The sequence below is a fragment of the Haplochromis burtoni genome, unplaced genomic scaffold (assembly GCF_018398535.1).
Source record: "Haplochromis burtoni strain Fernald_Lab_line unplaced genomic scaffold, NCSU_Asbu1 Contig_92, whole genome shotgun sequence".
Lineage (NCBI taxonomy): Eukaryota > Metazoa > Chordata > Actinopteri > Cichliformes > Cichlidae > Haplochromis > Haplochromis burtoni.
The window spans coordinates 60264-85051 of record NW_024582453.1 but is presented as its reverse complement, the minus strand read 5'-3'; the positions used below and the strand labels follow the sequence as shown (position 1 = coordinate 85051).

The window sequence follows — 24788 nt, the reverse complement described above, 5'->3', positions numbered from 1 at the left end:
TGTTTTTTCCACATTCAGCCAGTCTAGTGTCATTACAAAGAAATGCTAGCGTGGTAAATCAAAAACATGCCGTCACGGCTCTTTGGCTTAAACCATCTTACTTGCGAGCTGATGGCAGGCCGTGGGTAATGTCTTTGACAGTAGGAAGGCTGTAAAACTGATGATGATTCAGACCTGTGGCTCCTATGAAATTAACAGTTTCTCACTCTCACGAGGTGATCCATACTTAATGCAACACAACGCTGCATTAAGACTGGGGAAAAAAGGGGGGAAAATTATGCCCTCTTTGTTTCTTGTACAAAGCCATCCAGTCGGCAGGACTGAAACCTGTGACGGGCTGGTTCAGGCTTTATATGGAGTGCCGTTATTAATTCTGGAGGTGGCTAATTTCTTCTGTCGGGAACACAAAAGATGTCCAACTGAAAGCACATTAAATCCACTTCACTTATACTACATTTAGCAGTGTTGAGTTAACATTAGCATACCTTTTTACAAATGTTAGGATGCTGTTTGCATGTAATAGTTTCCCTTAGCTGTTTCTTGGCATTTCTTTCGATGTAACGAGTTAAGCTCATGGACCACTTTGTTTTTCCAAGAACCAGTAACTTCACACAGGCAGACACATTAATGAATGTAAGTAGGCTCTCATTAATGGCAGTATAGCAGTAGGAAGCTTATTCTAATCAGGAGCTGAACTGTGGGATTCCAGATGCTGCAGACCACTGAATAAGACTTTAAACAGTGCATATTCCATTTGTCCATTCCAATGTTTTTTTTTTTATTAGAAAGTTCATCTGGTTTTTATTTATTGATAAAAAATGCAAAAGAATTTTATCCTGGTTGATATATTCTTTATTTAGGCCCGAGTGCTGACAGTGTAGAGGCTCTATTATGTCTGTCCAGTTTGTTAGTAGGATTATTTGCAGCCTTTACAAGGACGTATACTCTCTTGAAAGTACAGGGAATGTACGTAAACAGGAGCTGTGCTTGAAATTTGGTACACACATAACAGAAAACACACAAAAAAGCCTCCATGACCTAAACCCCAAAGGAAGTTTGATTTGAAGAGAAAAGTTTGATGCCATTTTTGTCATTTTCAGGGGTTATACTTTTTTAAACTTCTCTTTTATTTTCTTTGTATTTGGTCAATGTCAACTACAGACCCTCCAGAGTTATAATGACTAATAAGGGTTCATGCACATAAGGTGCAAGGGCCCTCAGTTTGACAGTGAATATCTTTGATATTGTTTATGTGGATATTTATGCTGTTTTTCATCGATAACATTTCTTCTAAACAACAAATATGTGGAAAAATGCAAAAATGTACATAAACTTGGTATAATACTGCAAATGCAATACACAGGGCTGTTTTCTCTCTCTCTCTCTCTCTCTTCAGACCACTAAAACTTTTGAAAAAGTATAATTTAATATATGACTACAGATCACTACAGATTTGTCCTTGGATTTACTCCATTAACCATGAGATGTCAACTTCCATTTCCTTACTGAAATCCATTCATGCTCATTTAGGTTCGGTTTGCATTCTCAGTCCAAAGAATTTAGACTCCAGTTCACCTCAAAGATGACTGGGACCTGCAATTTGGGGTCCTGCATATATATGAGTGAAGAGTAAAATGGGATAATAGTTCATAAGATGATCCCATCGTAGAGATATGTGAACAGATTGTGTAAATGAAGGTGAGAAGTTGAGGTTAAGTAGGAGAGATTGAAACAAAAGGACAGATGTGTGGCGATGAAACTTAAGTACAGGATAAAAAGGCGGCTGAGGCCAGAGGTGTAGAGGGCTGGAACATGTCCAGAGAGAGAGTGAAACAAGGAGAGCGAGGAAGGAATCCTCTCCCTCGCTCCATCTCAATGTCTCTCCATGCCAGTTCTGTCTGGGCACCTCTTCAAAATCAATTTAAGAAATTACCATTCAGCCGGAGTTCCGTCATTAGGATTTTATAATTTCATCTTCCTCCTCCAATGCCTTTATCCCAAAGCCCCTCAGTTCATCTCTGCAGCGCAACCCTGGTGAATAATTAACCGCAGCCGTGAGCAGAAAGACGATGAGCGACAAAAGCGTTCTATCATTCACACACAGGCGCACACCTTTGGCGGCGGCGTGCTTTTAAGTCTCTTTCTCTATTTATCTCCGTGCAGTTTTACTTATATCTGACATACCATGCCTCTCATTTGGAGGCAAACATGCCAGAACTCTGAAAGACAAAAACAAGGTCTCACAAGCAGAACTCACATTCCCCTTATCGTATGCACGCACGCTTGCTTACTGTCTGTCTGCTCTGCACTTCCTCTGTTTCCTAAAATGAGAGGTAGGTGGGGCTGGAGAGGGTTGATATAGGACAAGCAACACCTCACTCTCTAAGATCCCATGGTGACATAGCAAGTTGGCAAGCCCGTTCACCAAGACAGGCAATGGGAGCAGGGCTGGGGCTGGAAAGACAAAGCCTCAGTTGCCTGAAGTGTAAAGCTCTGCAATTACTGCTGCTAAGGGGTGCATGAGGTGACGGTCTTAGTCTAGAGTTTAGCTTTGAGACCTGATGTGGGAAAACATGCTTTGTGACAATCAATAGGACAGGTCAGATGGATTCTCTGCAGTCCTGCCGTTTCCAGACTTTCCGAAATCAGCTGACTCTTAGTGGAGCACAGGCATTTATCTGGGAGCCGTTTGGTTAATGAGCCTTTGGTGTGTAATATCTCCTGTAAACAGCGGTAGTGATTACTCATATTCTGCTAACACGGGTCCAGCATGTCTAGAAAAAATATGCTAATGTTTATCCAAAGAATAAATTGGCAGATTCAAGCAATGGCAGGGAATGAGAGATCTATTTAACATATTTACGTAGTTCTACAAAGATAATACATTTCTTTTCTTCTATTGGCCTTACTGTTGTCTATTGAATTCTTATTATTGTTTTTCTCTCTGCTGAATGTTTCCATTCAATTCCTGCTGGTTTTTTTTTTTTTTAAATATCTTTAAATTATCATTTTGATTCATATATGTCTGTTTTCTTTCTTTTCTAATTGGTTCTCTTTGTGGTGTGATGCTTTTCTTTTTGTGTCTCATTGTTTTTTCTCTTACATGCCTCTGCAGTGGCCACAGGCATTATGTGCTTGAGTTGTTTGCCCATCTGTTCTATTCTTGTGAACTCGATATCTTGCCAATATTACGGCAGAGATGTTCACGGGGGTTAAGGATGAAATTGTTAGGTTTTTGTGGTCAAAGGTCATTCTAGCCCCACAAAACACATCTTGCATAATTAATGTGCATGAAAATTCATACATCAGTGATTAAGGAGGCTAATAATGATGTAATGATGATCAATTTGGCTGATCGCTGATGCAGAATTTTTTTTGTTGTCATTTATTCGTTCTTTTTGTAAAAACAACTGAACTGTTTTCCAGTCTTTCAGCTCGTATTTGAACATTTGACCACTGTAAATTTAATGTGACACAACAGATAAAAATCAGCCACTATCAGTGATAAATCCATCTATCCATTTTCCACAGCTGGGGCAGCAGTCTAAGCAGAGACCCAGACCTCCCTCTCCCTGGCGACGTACTCCAGCTTTTCCCAGAGGACACAAAGACATTCCCAAGGCTGCGAGAGATGTAATCTCTCCAGCATGTCCTGGGTCTGCCCCGGGGCTTCCTCCTGGTAGGACATGCTTGAAGCACCTAGTAGATGGCCAGGAGGCATCCTTCCCCAAACCACCTCAACTGGCATTCAATGTGGAGGAGTAGCAACTCTACTCTGAGACCCGTATGTCAGACACTCAGTGGACGAAGCTAATTTCCACAGCTGTCTTTTGGTCTCTACTGGTTATAAGTAGGTGTGGGAACATAGACTGACCAGTAAACTGACAACTTCAACTGAACTTCAGTCAGCTTTCACACTCGGCTCTCTCTTCACCACAGCAGTAAAGGGTCTGCATCACTGCAGACGCTGGAACAATCTTTCTTTCAGTCCACTCCACTCTCCCCTCACTCATGAAAAAGACTCTGAGATACTTCAGCTCCTCAGGTATTATTGATATTTACCTGGTGTATTAATGAATCTCTAAGAATAATGATAAAATTTTACACATTTGTCTGAAACCATGAATTGATATCCTAAGTGACCAATGAGCGTTATTGGAACATCATAAAACAACAGTGGAAAGCCAGCTATTGTTTGATATTCAGATATTCAGATATACAGAAGGAGAGATGGAAGTAAAGTTCAACATATCAAGAAGGTTTACAACCAAGGAATAATTATTTTAGTTTGTAAATGAAAGCTAATAGCTATATGAATAACATACCAGCATATGCAATAAATGAGAAGTTTTGCTCAACATTCTCTGTCCCCAGCTGAGACAGTGTACTCTGGTACCTGCTGAATTGTTATCTAACTCCAACAGCAGGGCAAAATTTACATAAACAGATCTCTGAGGACCATGAATGATTTTAGTCATCCTCCTGAATTTTTCTCTACTGCCATCAGTAGGTTGACAATAGCGAGTCAGACTATAATTTCTCCAGAACTACTCCAACAGGCTGACTTGCCATGAAGTTAGTCACACTAATTCTTGGTTTTTCATAAACTTTAGGTGATCCAGCTTGTCATCTACTCCATTTAGACACTCAGAAATTCAGTTTATTTCATACTTTGGTTACCTCTATTTAGCATAAGCATTGCAGCATGCTAGCATGCTGGCACACACTTGAAATGCAAAGTGCTGTTTCACTTGCAGAGGAAAGTACTAAAGTGAGCAAAGGATTGTTTTCATCTATACAACAATGGAAAACAGAAGCTGTTCTGGCTGGCTCCACAAAATTCTGGAAAGCTTGCTAAGGGTAACTGATTGGTTACTGTCTCTGTCTGGAATCAGACCACTGCAGAGAAACAAGTTGCTGCCAAAAGAATAATGTTCCAAAGGATGTAATCTGGGAACAAATCAGTCAGGAGTTACTGGCAGCTCTGCATTTAAATCACAGTCCTCAGTTGTGATAGAAAGTTATAGGAACACCAAAAATAAATAGAAAGTTAAAGTGTGAAATACCCATTTGGCCTCATTACGAACGGGCAACACTTAAGAGGAAAGAAACAAACTGGAGAAAACATGTTTACCTAAAATATATAATAGGCTGAATATTTAGCTTCTATCCCTTTCAACATGAAAACAGGATAAGCCTCTCTGATATTGTTGGCATGTGGAGATTTGTGTGTGCGTGGGCTTAGGGTGGCAATGTCGGCCTAACTGAACACCCCGCTCTCAGATGATGTTCACCGCACTAAATCAACGCCACTTACAGTAATGTTAGGCCTGTAAAACAAGTGTAGAAACTGTTGGAAAGATTGCTTGCGACTGCTACAAACTAGGTGGAATTTGCAGATTGTAAGTGGCATGCAATCATTCTTAATAATACACGTTCCCCAAAGTGTTGACTAATTGGAACCATTAAAATCTTGACACCGGTGGTTAATTTGTTTCCTTGTGTTTTATAGAGATCATTTGTCCCATCGGAAAGCGCTGATGAAACATTAGGCGATTATGCCAGTAAATAAGTCCGATGGCGTTGAAGCGGCTTGAACAAGGAGCAGCCCAACATCTCACACCTCCCAAAATCTGTAATGCCATCAGTTGCTGGTATTTTGTCACGTGGAAATATGTAGATCAGTCGTCATGGCGAGCAGGACCTTTGCAAATGTGGTGAGACCCAAATGGGAAAATAGTCAGCTTGACCTTTCTGTGAAATCCTTATGGAGAACACAGTGAAATATCTTAATTAGAAAGAGATGGAGTTGGTAAGAACACACATTGATCAGGCAGAAACCACAGCAGTCTGCAGGGCTAGAAATGGGGGAGGGGGGCACAAAGCAGGGCTTGCTGTTAGACAATAATCATGAATCATGTTAACTCTGCTCTGGAATGAAGAATGGGATGAGTATCTGTGCAAAATAGTTTTTAATACAGACACAGAGCGCTCCCAGCCCACACTGTACATAACAGAGCCTAATTTGATTTAGCTAAATTTCAGATAAAAAATAAACAATAGACTGTAGTCTTTAAACCCACTGACTGAAAGCAGAGGCAGGAAAAATGGTGACAGTGATGAAACAGTGATGCCCTGCCAATCATTTCAACAATCTGTAGGTCCTGTTCATTGTCAGCAGGTTATAAAAAGCCCAAAGACAAACCGTACAGTCCAGGACTGTCTGAAATCACCCCTTCACTCTTTCACTATTCACTTTTCATGTTATTGTCAAATACTTTGTGAATACAATTAAACAGTCAGAATTCAGAACTGAATTTTGAATGCAGGGAGTAGCAGTTCGTCTAAAACACCCAAATTATTTACAACACTTGTTATTTTCTGCTTCAATATTATTTATTTATTTATTCATTATTATTATTATTATTATTATTACTACTAATAATATTGTTACATAAGTTGTGGGTTAGGATGTAACGATAGCCTGACCAATCTCATAACAAAGTGTCTCTTTATTTTTTATCTTCCTGGACTCAAAATCGTCTTAGCGAGGCTGAATTTGTAAGTAATGTGTTTCAAAAGTAAGTATACTTCATGTCATAATCATGAAGAAAGTGGGGAAGTGCAATCATTGCAACCAAGAAAGCGAAAGCATAATTTAGTTAAACCTCTGTTCAGAAACGAATCAATTTCAAAAACCATTTTCAAAAATAAGACAATGCTGGATTCATTGGATCAAAGATGATTTCACAGTGTCCTATGATGTTGATATTTTTGTGTAATATTTTTTCTGTGTTGTATTTGAGGTATCCACCAATCCATTTTATTCAATTTAGGGTCATCGGTGGGGTTGAAGCCTATCGCAGATGTCATAGGGCAAAAGGTGGTGCACAACCATTGACAATCATTGATGTTTACAATCAGACCTTTCGACAGCTGCTAATTTAGGCTAACATGCATGCCTGTGGACTGTGGGAAGACGCTGGAGTTCCTAGAGAGATCGAACACACGCATGGGGAGAACATGCAAGCCACATACAGAAAGGCTCCGGCAGATCAGCAGATTCAAACTCAAGATCTTCTTGCTGTGAGACGACGGCGCTAACCACGGCATCACCATGTTAAAACTTTAAATAATTAAATATTTCTCATACCACAATCTTCCCTAAAATAGGCCCAGATGATCTTCTTTCTCAAACCTGCAAAACTGAGATTGATTGATCAAACTAACTGATGCAATCTTTATGAAGGATTTTCTTTTCTTTATAAATTTTCACAAACATTTTCCCCCCAATCTTCACCAAAATTGACACAGAAACGTTTCAGACCAAGCCTCGCACGAGTTATAGGATGATTGAAACGGTTTTGCACCCTCCTACATATGAAGTGAGCACATATTATTTTTGCAACTGCTCATAGCAAACTAGCTGTGTGGTTTTGAAATGACTATATAACAGTGGTTTTCCTATCAGTAATTACAGCCACAGTTTTAACATTAGGTCAGGTACCCTTCTGAATTCCTCAGTCCTCTTATCACTGTTTATAGCTGTTTTTCTTCATTTTTTCTGCCCTTTTTAAGGAAATCCTGCTGTTTTGATCCTCAATATACCAATTATGTTTTGTGTTTAGTAGGCTTATCTAGTAAAATCCTATAATACTGAAGTTTTTATCATTTTAGATACGTAGACTGTCTTTATCTTGTCCTCAGGCTGCACTTTATCCCTCTTTTAGTATATTTTCACTGTGTACATGTGCATACTCCTGTTCAGGGCTAGTGGGAATTGTAAATTTGTTTTTTCTCAGACAGATGAGCTTCAGAATATAGATGCACGGGTTCCCCAGTGCCGTCTAGAGTGCAAACATGTCGCTTGTAGCTTGTCATGGCCATTGACTGAGACCTTGTAAAACTCACTCCAGTGTCCAGTGATGCAAGGCACCAGTCAACATTTTTGACTCCTGTTGACCGTCTCAGATTTAAAAAGGGTGCCAGCAGACCACTTGTTTGACCAGTACAATGTGCTATCTGTCTGCTGGTTTGATACAGTCCGGCCCCTTATTCAATTTCCGACCTCCACTTGGTTTCCAACAACTTGCATCAATGTAAGTGGCTGCTGTGATTGGTAATACAAGCATTTCCTTCCTGGCATGCTTCAATTATTGGCAAGAGATTAAAAACAACAAGATATGAGAGATATTTGGCCTGACAGCATTCACAAGTAAAGCCTAGTAAGAGATGGAGATGCTGCTGGTTTCATCACACAGCTCCAGAGAGTTTGAGGTGAAAAAAAAAATTCATTACTACCAAGTTTTAGTGATTGCAAACAGACCGACAGGGAACATAGTTGATATTGATCTGCTGAGGCTAAGAATAATGTTCAAAGGCATCAAGCATCAGGGAGTGGGCTGGTCTGTTTCATTAAGTGTAAACATTTTCAGCTAAGAAATAGCTCGAAATGAGAGAAATCTATAGCAATGGCTGATGGTATAGATAGAAAGCCAATGAGAAAAGAAAGAGCAAACAATTCATGTTTTTCTTTTTTCCTTTTTTTTTGTTTTAAATTCCTCAAGCTATCTCTTTTGCTCTGCAGTCAGCTCAGGATAGATGACCGTGTTTGCTGGATGATGGAGCTTTTCAGTCATGATGGTGGCTGCATTCCCTGACTTTGGCTCTGACATGAAACTATGGCTAGTAGCCCCTGATACTCTCTGCCATAGCACTGTGGGGACAAGGATGAAACAGCCACCACTGCTTTAACTCTGATTCCAGTAACAACACCCACATAAGTGGCCTATATGGGATTTTAATAAGTGTTTGAGCAAACAGGCACTTGCATCTGCTTTTGTTTGATGTGTTTCAAGGGTATAGTAGTATCTGTTTGGCAGAGCGGGCTTCCACCTGCCGAAATATATTGCCGGGATGATAATAGCATTTGACTTCGATTGAGGGTTTTGCAATGGGCAGGGCGTAAATTGTTTCATCTTTGTTTATCAATGTTTTTCCCGTGGTTTTCGGCTAATTGCAGTGCAGAGTGGCTTGCTGAATGCCTATTAGTGCCGTGCTGAGTTGAGAGACAGGCTAGTTAAAAAAAGTGCTCATCACTGAAAACAAGACACAAGCACTCACACACATTTGTATGTAGGCAAATTCTCATCTGCTTTGTTCAAAAGTGCACTTCCATACACAAGTGTGCGTTTCTAAACACACACATACACACACACATTTGGGCAGTATGACAACAGGAAAGATAAGAAGGACCAATCTTTTGTGTTTGAGCCCACACAGAAAACGAAGCAGTACACGTGAGAGTACATCACTGTTGGGTGCGTGTGTGTGTCCTTGCATTATCTACTGCCTGTTGGTGCTGGTGTTTAAGTGCTGCTGAGAAAGGAAGCAAGAAAGATGGGAGAGAGGGGGAGGTGCAGTGGGAAGAGATAGAGGAAAAGAGTAACGGCAGAGAGGGGGGAGAAAGCAAGCTTGGGGAAAAGGGGAGGAGAGTTGTCCTGTATCTCCAGAGTCTCCTTCCACAGCCGAAGGGCAGTGACACAGCAGCAGCTGCTTCTGCTTTTCCGAGCCGGAGTAACAGTCATATGGAGCTGAATTTATCCCCCCAGCAACATCTACCAGCAGCCACTATGGACTAATCAGTCTACCAGTCCTGGCTCCAGTCCAGCTCAGGGTGTCTGACTTTTCCCTTCGTCAGGCTTGATCTGTATCGATGATGATATACACAATAGTTACTGCACTCGGTGGGCTGAAACGTACAACACACAGGCAATAATGTCTTACAGACGGGTCAGGTGGCCCCATACAGCAGGGTTAATTCCCTGCCATGGTGGCTATCCTCCTGCACCTCACAAACCCAGTGAATTTGTAGAGGGCTGGCAAAGGGCAGCGAGTGACAAACGAGAGGGGAATACAGAGAGCTGCAGAAGAGAGTATGAGCCTTGTTGGCTTGCTGTTGTTTGTGTGCACATGTGTGTGAACTGTGTGATTGTGCGGTAATTAAATCACACAAGCCTCTGTTTTGTTGCATTGTACACGGAGCCTAGGCTAGCTTGGGTGCTGACTCGATGGGCCAGACTTAATTACAAGGAAAAAAAGCACAAACTGTAATTATGCACAATCACACCTGCACAGCACTGCCAGCTTTACAAAGGTTGTCCAAACAATGTTCCCTACAGGAACAGTTTAAAATTACTAATAAGGATGCTTAGAGGACGATCTAGCGGTGTTCCCTTATTATCTACTGTATATATTTGGTTTGGACACCACCTTAACCAATATAACCCTGACTGGTTTTGTCCGGGAGCAAATAAAAAACAGAACAGCAGGAGACTGTCAGCAAAATGTGCCGTGGCTACTTTGATAATATTTTTATGTCTCCAGTGGAGGGAAATCTGTCTCATGTGCACCTCTAGCCCTTGCCCAACTTAGACAACACCATAATGAGCGGGCAGCATATAGCTGTACAAACAGACATATGGTGACACATAATTGAAAACAACTTGGTGACATCTACACAAAGGGTGACTCTTTGCACAATACAGAAATAGACGCACATAACGAGGCCCTTGATGTACACCACAAGCTGTGTTTGGCAGATTTTCAGACAGTCTTTTTTTGTTTGTTTTTCCAGATGATCTCAATTCATTTTGCTTCTTAACCAGCAATGGCAGACAAGTCAACCAGCAAGGCAAGCCTCCCTGTCATCCTGGTACACTGATCTGTCACTCACTTGCTAACAGCTCTTCAACCCAAATGAAAAATGTCTTAAAAGCTATTATTAATGTTCACCATTATTTTGCAATGTGATGCAAAATACTATTGCTAAGTACAGAAAAAAAAGTCAACTTTAGTGTGAACCTATAAATGAGAAAAAAATGAGGCAAAAGCTGACATAAACCATCTTGCAGTTGGTGCAGCGTAATACTTTTTCATATAGTTTGTCAGTGGAAATCTACTGCAGCAAATGTAGCGTATATCAGCCAGCCTGTGTAGCCTGTATATAAAAGATGTACATAGCCACATTTTGAACATTGCTTTTCAGAACCTAAACTGACAAAATTTGGATTACAAGATGAATATAAACACTAGCAAACTTGTTAAGTAGACTTCATCCATTAACCGTATGGATGTATGGTTGTATCCCACAGATAGAAACAAATGCTGATTAGTGATAAGAGGCTCAGACTAAGATAATAACACAATCGCAGTGTTTGAAACTAGAGCAGAAACTTCTTGGATGGGCTCTACTTCGAAGCAGCACATAATGTTTGTCAGATAACTGCTTCAAAAGGCACTGACACAAAGAGCAATAACGAACAGAGGTCCAGTTCGGTGACTTGAATTTGTAGAGGCGTGGCACAGCAAACAGCTGTGTAGGCACAACCGCCAGGCAATGAGAAAACACTCACGATTTTTATCTTTCGCAAAATCCAAATGGGATTTGGTTATTTTGCTGGGAGAAAGAAACTACAGGGACTGATTTCATGGCTGAAGTCTATAGGGATTCCTCAAGTGGCCTCTTCAGGAACTGCACTTTTTGGCACTTGAGCGTTTTGGATTCATTTTTCAGCCCTGGAGGTTGCAGCTCGAGTGAAAACCATTTCAGTTAGCCAAGCTTGTGGAATAGATTATAGGGGCTTTTAAATGCTTCATGCACAGAATGATAGCATAGGTTTCAGGTGAGCAGTGTGGCAGCAAATAGTGAGCAGATCACTGACAGCTTAAGTACACCGCCATGATTGAACGGGCGCATTGGATATACGCTGCTGTTAGGGGAGTATGTCATGTGGGTGTGAAGGAGGATCAACTTGGCTGTTTGAACTACCGGGCAGCTTCTGTTTCACGTAGCTCCAGGTTTGCTTTTTAGCTAATAAAAAGTGATGCCTTACTGATTCTACTGATTCACACTCTACACATTATTTACCAACTCTTAATCTTAAATGGAAGCATCTGCTATTTTTCTCATTCCTGTTCTTTGCATTCATCACCCATCTGTATCCCTCACTAGTGTAATAACAGAACTCCAAAATGTGAGAAATGCCATAATGCCTTCTCTCTTCTCTACTAAAACCTTTCCTGCCTTCAGTAATGCTAAATTAAAAGCAGCACAAAGTGATTCATGGTTCTTGAAATCATATCCCCGCTGACACTTCGCTGTCACTCGTAGACTCCTCTTTGCTCACAAATGCAAACATCTACTGTCACACAGAGGCATAAACCAACACACATTTAAAAACACACACGCACACTGCAAAACACACACTTAAGACTAATCCAGACATACAGTACTCACATACATTCACAAATTAGAAGAAATCAACTCATCTAGAAAATACACACGTGCACACATGTAAAGAAATATACACAGAAAGCATCTTATCCAGTGTGCATACTCGCAGTAATAATATAATAAGATGGAAATGTGAAACACATTCAAAATGTGGACAAACATGGAATATTGCTGTTTATTTCCCTTTTAATAGTATTACACAGCAGAAACTGCAGCATTGCTGTGACACCCTCGTTATCCATGGACGTGTGTATGTGGCCAAATGCATTCACAGCCAAACACACATGCTGACAGATTAATGTGAATCCTTGTTTTGCTGACAGTCCGAGCATTTAAACGAGCGAGGTTGTGCATGTTGTAAGCTGTTTCCTATAAGTGCCCTGAAAAATGTAAAAATGGAACACACATACAGACGTGCACTTCCTGTCTCTACCTCCTCACAAGATAAAGCCATTGAGAAGTCTGCATGAAAATGTGAAAATGGGTTTACTCTCCTACTTAAAATCACCATAAAGGAAACAGTCTCAGTGGGATAATATAGCATATTAATGTTTATGGACACTTAAATCCTCTAGAGCCTCTAGCTACAGCACATTACCTTGTTCTCTTCATTTTTGTATGTGATTCAGGTTTGGCCTGTGCACCTCAGAGAACATATATGCAGCTGCAGAGCAACAATAACATGCATGAATTAGAAATGAGGTTGACACAGAGATGTAACAGATCTTCTGAGTTTCATTCTGCAACACTCCCCTTATATTGCGGCAAGTAAATATGACTGTAGGATAGGTAAGGTTAGAGATAGATATTTATATAGAGGAAAAGAATCTTAAAAAGAGGGCAAAACATGTATTTATGCACAATAGTTTATTTCAAGACCAGAAGCATATTCATAATAAACTAGCCATGAGTGTTTGCGGTAGATACTGCGCACTCAGTCTGTAAAACTATAATCAAGGACTCAGAGCAAAAGCACTGCATTTCACTCAGTTCTTCATCAGGCTCATGGATAAAGGAACACTACTTTTAGGCTGGTTACAAGGATATCTGGACATAATAAATTTAAACCAAACTACTTTTTCATAATCTTTGTGCCCCCTGAAGTCATGAAAGATTATATTTTAACTTATGCACGCAAAATACGCACAGGTTTTAGAAATGTCTTTAAGCACATACCAAGGTCTGAAGAAATGAGTATTTCCCTATTCATTTTTTTCTCCAAAGAAAAACAAACCCCTCACTCTTATTCCATCCTGAGGTGCCAGAAAATAAAATTTAAATAGAGACATGTGTTCATGTCTGAAACTTAAAATGTTTACAGGTTAAATAAAATATGAAGTATACGTTTAGAACGTATACATAGACTTTTCTACAAAGCCTGGCCCAACGACTGCGTTATTTGTAAAACACAGCAACATTAGGAAATGGGATGCAAACTGCAGTTTGTCTTCTAAAAAAACAGACATGCCCCCAACATCCACTCTGCTCCCCTGAGGTCTTGTAGCAGTAAACAACATTAGTACCTCCACCCCTGTTTCTGGGAAAGACCAATAATTATTTAAGCTTCACATATACACATTATTACCCAAACCACAATCTGTTCTTGGCCCTTTCTAACCACTGTTGACCATACTTAACCATATATTAGAACAAATCTCTCTACATCTACCCATGGTTAGAACGTAAGCTGCAGACATCAAGGCATGCACCTAAAAAAAGACAAGATTCTCTTCAGCACAGGCCAGGCCACTCCACTTGAGCTGATTGATTTCCCATCAGTTCTATATCCCTGATAACTGCATGCCTGGAGGGCTGCAATGGCTCCAATATTTCACTTCTATATACCCGCACAATCACACTCTCTTTAAAGCATTCAGTGCGCAAGCATGTGTATATGCGGGGCGTGGGTGGGTATATGGGTGGCATTAAAAAATGTAGGTGTGCTGTGCATGCCGTTGCATGAGGGGAACAGCACTAGCTGCTAGTTACATGGTGACATTTGTGGTAATGACATGCCAAACATTTCTGTATATACGCAGGACAAGAGGCAGATTTGCATTCTGCTCCTGCTACAGGTCCCTTTATGTTTTTTTTGGTCAACAATCCTCCACTGGAGCAAATTAGTGAGCTGCGAGCAAAAAAAACATCCACAGTCAAAGCAGAGATTAAAAAAAAACTAAAATAAAATCTTTAACCACCATACGGATGGTGCAGGTGGAATTTTATGCTACCACAACAAAGCTTGGAGTGATTGTTTAAAAATTCACATGGGTACATTTGTTTTCTCCTCCAGCCACACTCTGAGATTTGAAGTCTTTGATTTATAAACGTCCAGTGTAGCTGCTTTATGAGATGCTGAGCAGATTGCCAAATTGCCCTCTAACAGAGAAAGTGCCATTTAGGGTGGCAGTGATTTTTTTAAAGGCTGGATCTAATCATATCTTGGTTCTAGCAGTGTTAAAGTGTGGAACAGACAGAAAGATAAACTTCTTATCTTCCATTTAGGGCAATTTGCTTCTCTGCTGGAATAACAGCCGTTATTTAGCTCTAGCTGTGACCCTTACCTAGTTACCTTTGCAATTTGTATTCTTCCCAGAGCCGTCTTGGTCTTTTTCTCTGTGCATAACATTATCTCTGAGAACGGTGCAGACAAAACGTTTAAAACTGGATCATTTAAAGGCGCCTTTTCTACAGTTTGAAATACTAGCTGGATTCTATCAGATAAACCTCTGAATATACTCCATACTCCCCCCATCGCACAGTTCTTTAAGCTAGGTTTAGATAAAAGCTTGACTAATACTTAAAAACCAAATGAATTTTCTGGGTCCTCAGGGAAAACCAACAACTGTTAATTGAAAAGGCTAAATGTGTGAACGCTTTCCCCTTGCCTAATATTGACACCCACTGGTTTGTGTTTTCAAGAAAATCTGAAAAAAAAAAAAAGCTTCCAAGTACGACAAATGATGAATATTTACTCAGGACTTTCCTCTGTGCAAACTTTTATATTTTACAGTAGTTCAGGCTCCAGTTTTGTGCTGTTTGTGTGTGGGATGTGGTGATTAGAGAGTGAGGAAAGCAAGCCTGGAAAGTGGTGCCAGTATTTTTCCAACTGCTGTGCTTATATTAGCGTAGGTCATGCAGCAATCCATAATGCATGGATCGTTAACAAGGCTGGTATTTTTGATCCATAATTAAGGAGTATATATTCAAAGGGTTTTTCAGAGTTAAACACGATGGCTGCATGCTGCTTTTCCCCTCTGTCTCTCCCAGGCCACGTTATTGTACAGTATTGTAGCTATCGATTCACTGTGCCATTTGGCTATTGATTGGAGTGGGTGCCATTATGTCAGTGAGATTATAGCCCTCCGAAGCATAGCGATACTGGAGTACAAAACCAGTGGCAGGGAACCGGTGAGACGAGCTGTGTGCTCACTGCATCAGATGCAATAGCAGCTGTGTTTCGGCTAACGACACTGAACACAGCAAAGCAAGGCACAACACAGAACCACACAGTTTAGCGTAGCACGCTTTGCCCAGTAGAGCCTAGCACAGGAAAGACAGAGCACGCTCATGAATCCAGTTTCTATCTCTGCAACAGGACCAAAAGAAACACACCTAGGAGGGAATAACCACACTTCTGCGGACACGTAGATTTTATACTGATGAGGCTCACTGTGGCCCAGTATTCTGTGTGACAGCCATTGCTTCCTGACTGTCTTCTGCTGACCATTCAAATTGCCCACAACTCACCATGTGGCGGGGTGAGGGGGAGAGGATTTCGATTAGGAAGGGGGAGTGATGTGGAGTGAGGAGGGTGAGTGGGTGTTCACTGCCTCTGCCTGTTCGGTGGCCTTCAGATCGGCCCATCGTGTATTTATAGCAATATGGGATCTAATTGCATTTCTAGCAAAGGCCTGAATTTTAAGAGACTCCACAAATGGAATTCCGGGCATGCAGAAACATGATCCACTGTGCAATAAGCATGTAAAATGCATACTCATGAAAAGCAACGCGGTTCTGCAATCTATGTAATGCAAAAAAAGAAAAAAAGAAGAAAAATCTAAAGCAAAGCCCATCAACAAGCTGTGTTGTGGATGCCAGTGTGAACTCCCAACTGCTGACCCTAAGGCTGTGGTTGTGCCGTGCCATGTTTCTCAATGAGGCATGGTTTGAGACAGTGTGAACAACCCCAGTTGAGAAGTAAGCCTCTAGGTGGGAAATGAATGTTAAACTGGCACTGCTTTCATGATACAAGAAAATGAAATGCCTCAGGACAACTGCCCTGAACTCAGAGCATCTCATGTTCACTGCAGCCACTGCAATTTTCACAAAATAAATGCAGTTTACAGAGAGGTAAAAGGCAATTCTGGGGTGTGCCCTCTGTAGGGCCACTATTAAAATTCAAATTCATGGTCTGTTTATTGGATAATAAATTGAGCATGAAAGATTAATTTGCATTTAGTTCATCCCAATGATATAGAGCAGCAATTTCTATACAGTGGTGCCCAGAGCTTAATAACCCAGAGGCAACACTGGCATATCAATATATGCTTTCTTTCTTTCAAGGACACAGGAGTGGAGCCCCGTGGCAACATCTCCGCTGTGATTCACACTTCTTGCTTCCTCCCACTTAATTCTTGTCACTCAGAGTCTGAGCCGACATATCAGACACACTTAACGCAGTGCCGAGAGTTATCGCACATTCAGTGTAATCAAAATCCTAATGAACATCATTAAAATCAAGGCTTTAAAAACTGAGGCTTACATCACTGTGAGTTTACACACAGTTAGAGCGTATGCATGTGTGTGAGAGTGTGTCTGAAGGGCTATCAGAGCCTGTTGGAGTGCCGCAGGCAAAAAAAAAAAAAAAAAAAGCCACCAAAAACCACAGGGGTCACCTCTTATTCAAAGCAGCCCTGACACTGGCATTTTTCTTCTTTCACATTTTGAAAGCTAATTTCTTCGTGCAAAAGAGCTGCAGCCGACAGATCAAGCAAGGCATGGAGTGAACAAGCTGGGTGGTCACATCAAGTTTAAGCACCAGTCTGGAAACCAAAAGGTCACGTGGTTAATCCCAGCAATGGCTAATGTGCTGCTTAGATTAAATGGGTATTTAAAAAAAAGAGAAAACCTTTAATGTGACAATATTTGCTATCACTTGACACAAGGCCTGTGGGTTTTATTCATGAGTGGGTTAATGATTAATATGCTCATTGTTTTAATCTATGAGGCGTAAGAAAGTTTATGAAAAAGGTCCTTTTAGTCTCAGCTCCAGACACAGTCCACCCCCCAAATAACATCTTACTGTTACATGACATACAATAACAGGAAAACAGCATGTATTCAAACTTCAAAGGTTTACAGTTTGAGCTCGTGGACTGATTTTGTCCTCTTATATACACTCCAATAATTACCAAACTATAGTTCTGACTGGTAGCTAAAGGAACTGGTTATCACACACCTATAACTATACGGCCTAACACACACTTTAATCATCTGAAGCTTCACAGTGGTTACACCTGCAAGATTAACCTTTGGAGTCATCGGGTTAAAGCCACGGCTGGTGGCTTTAAAAACTCAGAAATGAGGCGAGAAATTGAAACCGAGGCTTGTTCTCTCCGAAAAAGAAAGAAATATTGAAGTAAATGCGTGTGTGCTAAAAGGGAGGAGCACCTTTCTTTCTTGTGCCCATTATCAAATAGAAAGGCTCAAATATCGATGAGGTGGGGAAAGCACAGGGGTCGTGAGGATTAACAGTCGCGTGCTGTGGGGGCGGTGTGAACGTCTATGTGTGTGTGTGTTGGGTGCGGAGGCTGTTGGGGGCCTCTGAACACGGATGGACTGATTTTCCGCGCAGACCGGAGGCACGAGCCGCTGCCGCCCGGGCACGCGCTGACTCTTCAAAATAAACAGCTGCCTTAAATGGAAACGGGCGGGGTGAGGGGGGGGAGGGGGGGGGACGGAAACCCCTGCTTATCGAAGCCATGGCGACAAATCAATCATTCAAATAGCTGTAGAAACAAGTAATGCTTGCAATTACTTTAGCCCCCCCCGCCCCCCCCTCCCCCCCCCCCCCCCACACACACACACACACACACCACACACACGCACACACATAGCACGAATTCCTTTAAAGGAGCGCCTAAAATAAGCCCCCCAAAAAGAGTCTGAACAAGAACGAGAGAAAGTGGCAGAACTGGGAAAGCTTTACCCCTACCAATCTTTTCTAAACTTACTAGCGAGGAAACTGTGCTTTCTGTGATTTCAACCTCTCAGCATCACCGTTTCAATGTCTGGCATGTGCGCACATCCCGCTCCGAAGCAGCGCTGAGACAAGTGATAGCACGTTCAGGAGTCATTTGGTCTCCTTTTAACCTGCTCTTTCCCGTCACCACCGTGAAGATACAAGGCAGAAGGGCTTCTGCTAACTCCTGCTGGCTTACCTCCACTGGACGGTGAATCGCTGCCCCGGGTGCTGAAACGCTTAGTCTCTGTCCAGGGTGCTGAATTTCATTGCGGGTTCCGGAGAGGCTTTGTAAATCCGCTGCGAGGAGGCGCCGGGGAAAAAAGAAAAAAGAAAAAAAGAAAAATGCCGGTCCAACAACTGCTGCCGCCGTTAAGTTATGTTAAAGAAAATCCTATTCCCAGCTGCCTCTCCAGCACAGCGCAGACAGGAAGAGACGCGGAGCGACTGTGGCTCGAACACGTATGCAAAATTGTTCATTCACATTTAAACGGTGAATGCTGCAAGTGTAGCCTGCTGGCTAAATGGAACCGTTTTGGCAAGTGTAACTGCTGAGGCTTCTTGGCTAGTTGCTTCTTCCTCCGGATAGGCTTAACCACCTCTCGCTCTCTCTCTCTCTCTCTCTCTCTCTCTCTCTCTCTCTCTCTCTCCTATTCTCCTTGCTCTATCAATCACTGTTCAGTTCTAATATGTTGGAGTGACAAGTAGGAAACCAGTATCCCAGTATTGTATAGCTTACAATAGACAGTACTGCCAATTCTTAAACAGAAAATCATTTGGAATTAGCCTCATTGGTCGTGATGTGATAAAGAAACGTTCAATTTGATTTAATTCAGTGCGACTGTGCACAAAAAGAAAAAGTCTCCTCCTGCTTATAAGCTCTCTAAGTCTCTCTCTCTCTCTCTCTCTTACACTCACACTTACACACACACACACACACACACACACACACACACACACACACACACACACACACACACACACACACACACACACACACCAGGGAGAAATGAATTGAATTTATGGTCAATTTATTTATGTAGAGGGAACAGCCATCTGTTTCGGGCCCCTCCTGTCCTGTCATTTAGTGTGTTTGCCCCCTTTTTATTTAAAAGTGTTACAGTTTTTCCGCAGGAAATTTTAGTAGCACATCAACACCGGAAAGGGGGGAATTGAGGGAGGGTTCAATTAGAATAGGTATGGCAGCAGGTGTCTGAATAACAGTATTATAAGAATTAGTGTTACAAGTATAATTGAGATTTGTGTGACTATAAACTGGCAAAGTCTTTTTGGGAGCACCGATAAAATGCGGTCACTGCTAGGACACAGACACTCATCAAGTCAGCGTGTTTCATTATCTGCAGTATGTGAAGTCAAAAAGCCTTCTGTGTGGAGTGAAAGTAAAAGACTAATATTATTCACATTAAGTGTGTCCTGGATTCGGGTTCTAGTTGATCTAAGATCATGCTTTATTTCCTAGTTCTCTTCCCTTATGTTTTCTCTTTCCACTCGCCTCCTGTTTTCTTATCTGTGTCTCTCTGTTTGTCATTTCCCAGATTACTCTGTTCCCTTCTTCTTGTGCCCCTGTTTTCATACTTACTTTCTTTGTCTGCCTTTTGATTACTTTCCCCACCCCAATTAGTATTGCCTTTGTTTAGTCATCTAATCAGTCACCTCCCCTGTTTCTCTTTGGTTCAGTGCCCAATTGTCTTTATTCAACCCAGATGCCAAGCGTTTCAGCTTGGCATCTGGCGTTTTTCAGCTAGTTTTATTGTATCTCTTCAAGATTTGTCCCTTTCTTTTCTTTTTTTTTGTCGTCTAGTTTTTGCATCAGTTTGCAGTCAGCACAGTTTGCTTTTTGTCTTTCACCTCAATTGAACTACACTTTGCTACGCGGCATGGTCTTCTGCTGCCCATCACGATTCCATGTCTCATTGGGGATGCTCGTCTGCAAACCTTGGCTGTAAAATTCTCTTTGAGTGACTTTTACCTTCCTATCAGCTCAAACTAGTCTGGACATTCCCTGCTGACAATTGATATTGACAAGGTATTTTCACCGGTGAGAGAACCGGTGCTCACTGGATCTTTTTCTCGGTTTCAGGTCATTCTCTGTAAAGCCTAGAAATGCTTGTGTGGGAAAATCCCAGTAGATCAACAGTTTCTGAATTACTGAGACCAGCCACGTTCGAGTCACTTAAATCACCTTTATGTCCCATGCTGATGCTCAGTGTGATCTTTAGCAGGTCACATGCCGTGTCTGCATGCCTAAATGCACTGTGTTGCTGCCAGCTAATTACCAGAGTTATTAGGATGCATTTTCTGGATTTTCTGGGAACCATGACTATCTGCTCACCCTTCCCATGTATGTTGCTGTGTTTCACTGATTAAGTAGAAACTATGATCCAGACCGAGAAGGATCAAAGCCATTAAGATCCACTGGGATCCGTGGATATCTCCCCAAAATTTTACATCAATTAACCAAAAACTACAAAGGTCAAACACAAAGTGGTGTTAAGATAAAACATCATGAGGTTTCCCATCCTCTGGGGTCCATGATTGTTTGCTAAAAAGAAAAGAACACATCTGAGTCACAGTGGTTGACAAGCTAAATTTGCTATCCACTGAGCCATGCAGGTGAAAATGTTAACCATGATTTAGTCACTGAAATAACTCTTTAATAGCAGACAACGGTATGAGACAGATGAAACATGAAGTATATTACATAATACCTTCAGATAAAATGATGAGTTCACAGCCGAGTTAGTTGGATGCATTAGCGGTTGTCCTTTAGCAATATCAGACTTGGAATGAGATTGCCTGGGTCCAAACCTTTATATGAGTCCTCTCCACTGAGTTGACAAGGCTAATATGAGGCACTAAAACTGTTAAAAAGAATAAGGTCACTAACTCCATATCAGTTTACACGGACATAATATAGTTGGCGTATGGATAAAGATGCCTTCAAGAACAACTAAAGTCCAGATTGAGGTGTCATACACAGTATATAGGCCGTGCTTGTGAGGTTTGCAACAAGAACATTGTAATGTTTTTTCATCAGGGATTTGGCTGTCCCCGTCTTTGTGGAGGAGAGCTTTCTGCTCTGTCTCATTAGTTTTCAAAACCACATCCATATAGAGTGACTGTGCACAGCTACTTAAAATCAAGTAGGCACAGAAAAACCCTCCTGGAGTCACTCGTCATTTTAAAGTTATTCAGAACTCACACATACCGGCATCACACTGAAAGTAATTTTCAGTGATTAGGGTTTTCATAAGCCAATCAGTGCCGATTAGACTCGGGTATAAAGGGAGATGTGAGGTGACTGGCTGAGTAACCTTTGATGGATGAGATCAGAAGGTTATTCCTCGGCCCAAGTCAAAGTGAATGTAGGATGAGGTGTGTTAAATATTGAGGATCCCCCACCACCCCCTCATTCGACAGTTATATCTCTAGCTCCAACTTCAGCGTTATGTAATGTTGTTTTCCTCGTGTTTTGTGGGGTGTGGGAAAGATTGTAAACCAGCTGCTAAGGAGGGGTAGTTGACTGTGTAATGCTTGGTTTCATCATACGGGCGTGAGTACTATAAAGGCCGCTGACTGGAGCTACCTGTGTGACTGCAGAAGAATTTCAAGTGCCGCAGATACTCATTTGATACAAATAGCTATTCTTTACTTAGCAGTCCCTCAAAGAAAGCCACAGTCGGATCACAGCACTTTAAAAATCCACCAGGGCCTTTTTGTATGCAAATAAGTTCAGAACATTATATACACTCCTACAGAATCCCATTATAGTCTCCTTTAGCACCAATTAGTCATCACGGACTGCTATAATTATCATGGCGATATGGAGTACAAATACACATTTTTTAACACTATACAGTATTATCTGGGGTGTCTTGTTTTTACAGAGAAGTGTACAAATAACCACTAAAACTGTGGGTGTAGACTTTATAATACATTAAAATTACAGTAAAGATTAGAATGTCTGTACCACTGTAAGGTTGGCCAAACTCATTTCCACATCAAAATACAAATAAAGCAGGAGACACAATGGCCACAATGTAGTGCCCTGTGTTTGATAGAGTTGTAGCAGGTAGCAGCAGAGTTGTAGCAGTCTCTTTAGACTAGATCAGTGTTGTATTTGTGATTAGTGACTGACTGTGATCCTTACAAAAGAACTGGCACTGACAATTCTTCCCATTATTGCAGCTGAATGCGGTAAGGAACAAAATAGAGCCTCTAAAGAAAGCTGTTGAAAGGAGTATTTATTAAAACCGCTCAAAGTATTGCCTTTGTTTGCACCTCTAATCTATACTTTAATAATAATAATGTATCTAACAACGGTGAAAAAATAATCAGTTATCTGCAACAATATAGAAAATTGTCTCCCTTTGAAAATGATATTATTAGCACATTGGACTATTATAACAAATGCTTCATTGTGTGAACCCTTTTGCTGTAACTGTGGTTGAGCAAAATTCACCTAGTTTATGTACTATAACATAGCGGAACCTTCAGTTTTTCATTATCATGAGCAACATGATGCTTGTGGGTTTTTACTTTGGTTTTTATTTTTATTGTATAGATGGCGCTGATACACTAGAATGCTTAAATCTGAATTTGAATGGCATCCCATTTTTCATCCATAGGGTTTTATATGATGGCAGCCCATCCTTTTGCAGCTATAACAGCTTCAATTCTTCTGGGAAGGCTTTCTGCAAGGTTCAGGAGTGTGTTTGTGGGAACGTTTGACCATTGTTTTAGAAGCACATTTGTGAGGTCAGACACTTATGTTGGATGAGAAGGCCTGGCTCACAGTTTCTGCTCTAATTCATCCCAAGGGTGTTCAGCCGGGTTGAGGTCAGGACTTGCTTTGTGCACAGTCATGGTGGAACAGGACGGGTCCATTCTCAAATTGTTCGTACAAAGTTGGGATAATGAAATTGTCCAAAATGTCTTGGTGTGCTGAAGCTTTAAGAGTTGTTTTTACTGGAACTACAGGACAGAGAACAAACACTGAAAAAACCCCACCAAACTTTACACTTGGCAAAATGCAGTCAGACAAATAGGTTCTTTGGCAACTGCCAAACCCAGACCCATCCATCTGATTGCCCTATGGAGAAGCATAATAAATCACTCCAGAGAACACGTCTACCCTGCATGCTTTACACCACTGCATCTGACACCTTGCATTGCGCTTGGCAATGTAAGGCTTGGATGCAGCTGCTCGGCCACGGAAACCCAATCCATGAAGCGCTGTTCTTGAGCTAATCTGAAGTTTGGAGGTGTGTAGTGATTGACCCTGCAGAAAGTTGGTGACCTCTGCGCACTATGTGCTTCAGCATCCATTGATCCTGCCCTGTCATTTTACTTGGCCTGCCACTTTGTGGCTGTTTTTTCAATCACTTCCACTTTGTTACAATACAATTAACAGTTGACTTGAAATATTTAGTAAAGAGGAAATTTTATGACTGGACTTGTTGCACAGCTGTCATCCGATCACAGTACCACACTGGAATTCACTGAGCTCCTGAGACTGACCCATTCCATGCCTATGTGCTTGGTTTTATACACCTGTGGCCATGGAAGTGATTGGAACACCTGAATTTATTGATTTGGCTGGATGAGTGAATACTTTTGTGCAATATAGTGTAACACTGCCAATAAATTCTTTACCCTCTTCCCTTCTTCTTCTTCTTTTTTTTTGCTGTTTCCTTTATGAGTTGCCACAATGTATCATCCTCCTGTATCACACCAACCCTCTCCATGTCCTCGTTCACTGCATCCATTACAGCCTTCTCTGTGGTCTTCCTCTTTCTTTGTTTCTAAAGCTATTAGCCTGAGATGTCACTCTGATGTACTGATTTTTGGTCACTCCCAACAAAAATGTTAAGATCTGTCACATGTCTTTTTGTCAGCACCACCGTCTCCAAATCATACACCATAGGAAGTCTCCCTACTGTGTTGTAAACATTCCCTTTCACTCTTGCTGTTATCCCTCTGTCACATATCACTCTTAAGACTCACCTCCATCCACTCCACCACGCTTACACTTTCTTCTTCACCTCTCTTGCTTTGGATGGATGCACCCCAGGTATTTAAACTCATCTACTCAATTCAATTCAATTCAATTCAGTTTTATTTATATAGCGCCAAATCACAACATAAGTCGCCTCAAGGCGCTTCATAGATACAGAGAAAAACCCAACAATCATATGACCCCCTATGAGCAAGCACTTTGGCGACAGT

General features: G+C 41.3%; 1 protein-coding gene across 1 annotated transcript in view; it reads right to left on the bottom strand.

Moving 5' to 3' along the window:
* The window catches only part of tmem121ab (transmembrane protein 121Ab), a 47402-nt gene extending 28241 nt beyond the window's left edge, over window positions 1–19161 (bottom strand). Inside the window, exon 1 of the mRNA XM_005935416.3 lies at window positions 18739–19161. The gene's annotated coding sequence lies outside the window, so the exon portion shown is untranslated. The remainder of the gene's footprint in view (window positions 1–18738) is intronic.
* Between the last annotated feature and the right edge of the window lie 5627 nt (window positions 19162–24788).